The 1,643-nt window shown below is 42.8% G+C and overlaps 1 long non-coding RNA gene across 1 annotated transcript; it reads right to left on the bottom strand.

Moving 5' to 3' along the window:
* On the bottom strand, nt 1–675 carry LOC106819135. Its single transcript, XR_001395356.1, has 2 exons — nt 590–675; nt 1–358 (listed from the first exon to the last, which is right to left on the bottom strand). It is a non-coding gene; the product is annotated as an uncharacterized LOC106819135 (long non-coding RNA).
* Nucleotides 676–1,643: the final 968 nt, after the last annotated feature.

Here is a 1,643-nt window from a genome sequence, read left to right as displayed (position 1 = left end):
TTCATCGCAGTATACATAATTCATTACCATTTCATAAGCATATGTACTAGTGGCACTCAATCATATCAGTTCAGTTTATGGAGAAATCCGCCAGTGCACATACATAACCATGTAGATTACTGTTCGCAACATGCATGTATATCGCAAACATAGATGTATGCATAGATTTAACCACACGAATTGTTTAGGCATATCCAGTGTTCGAACCGTTATCATATGGGCTTTCCATCGACGCAAATGTGGGTTCGGCTGTTGTACGCAGTGGTATTGCAGCATGCGTTTATCAAATATCTATAACCTCTAGAACTGACCCTTCCATTGCAGCAAATGTGGTATCGGCTGTTGTACGCACCGCATGCTAAAATGAAATAATTAAAATTCTTCTATAACACGCGCCTATACACATACTACACAAATAGCTTTAGGGCGATTATTTAAAATATAACAACATGAAACGATTCTACTGCAGATACATTTGAAGCTACTACGCAATAATTTTTTTCATTGTATACCATATGACCTTTATGTAGCAAACGATTGTAATTATCCCATAAAATCTTGATAAGAAAGCGTGTGTGAGTGCGCTTACCCGCTTCCGTGGACGCCACCAGGGAAACGATCAGTAGTATCGCCAAGATCACTCTCTTCATTTCGTTGTGGGAAATAAGGACGCTGAAAATACATCATATACAAACGTTATAGACGTAAGCGTCTAATAGTATTAGGAGTGTCATAATATAGACTATATGTGTATTATGTGTTCTATATTCTATATTACTAGTGTCTATAATTATTATGACACTCCCGATAGTACCGTAGTTTGAAATACCTGTGGCTGTACGTTGTGCGATTGTGCCCTAGGGTGTGTGCTTGCGCGCGTACGTGAGTGAGCGCGCGTTTATTAGTTCGTTCATTAGTTCGTTCATTCGTTCGTTGGTTCATCGGTTCGTTCGTTCTTTCGTTCGTTTGTTCGTTCGTTCGTTTGTTCGTTCGTTTGTTCGTTCGTTCGTTCGTTCGTTCGTTCGTTCGTTCGTCGTTGAGTTCGTTCGTTTTGTTCGTGTCACACGTTCGTTCGTGTTCGTTCGTTCCCGTTCATTTCGTTTCGTGTCGGTTCGTTCGTTCGTTCGTTCATTCGTTCGTTCGTTCGTTCGTTTGTTTGTTTGTTTGTTTGTTGGTTCGGTCGTACGTTCTTGCGAGCGTGGGTGCGTGCGTGTGCGATGAGCGCGCGCGTGAGTATGTGTGTTAGTGTGTATATGTCTGTTTGTTTGTGTGAGTGTGCGTCGCTGCTGTGTGTAGGTGCCTGACGCATGTGCGCTTCGGCGTGCGTGCCGTGTGTCGCGCTTGATGTGTAGCAACTAATTAAAATTTCATGACTTTACCTATGAATGTCTGTCGGCAGAGGAAGGTATTGTAGGCTCGGCACCGTGGTAGTGGGGCGTGTACTGCTTCATAGCAGCTTGAAACGCGCGTACCTTTATAATATCATCACTCACGCTCTCTATGAAATCGAATGTCCTGTTCGCACAATTGATGGGAATTTTACAACGCGAGATCCGGTACATGACAAAAAAACAAACAGTGGAGTTTTACAAATGGAGTCATATCCCAAATGCTGTTTACATCGCGCTCGGTGGCCTTTTCCG

This window comes from Priapulus caudatus, unplaced genomic scaffold (assembly GCF_000485595.1).
Source record: "Priapulus caudatus unplaced genomic scaffold, Priapulus_caudatus-5.0.1 Scaffold2880, whole genome shotgun sequence".
In the NCBI taxonomy this organism is placed as follows: domain Eukaryota; kingdom Metazoa; phylum Priapulida; class Priapulimorpha; order Priapulimorphida; family Priapulidae; genus Priapulus; species Priapulus caudatus.
This window is presented reverse-complemented; position numbering and strand designations above follow the sequence as displayed.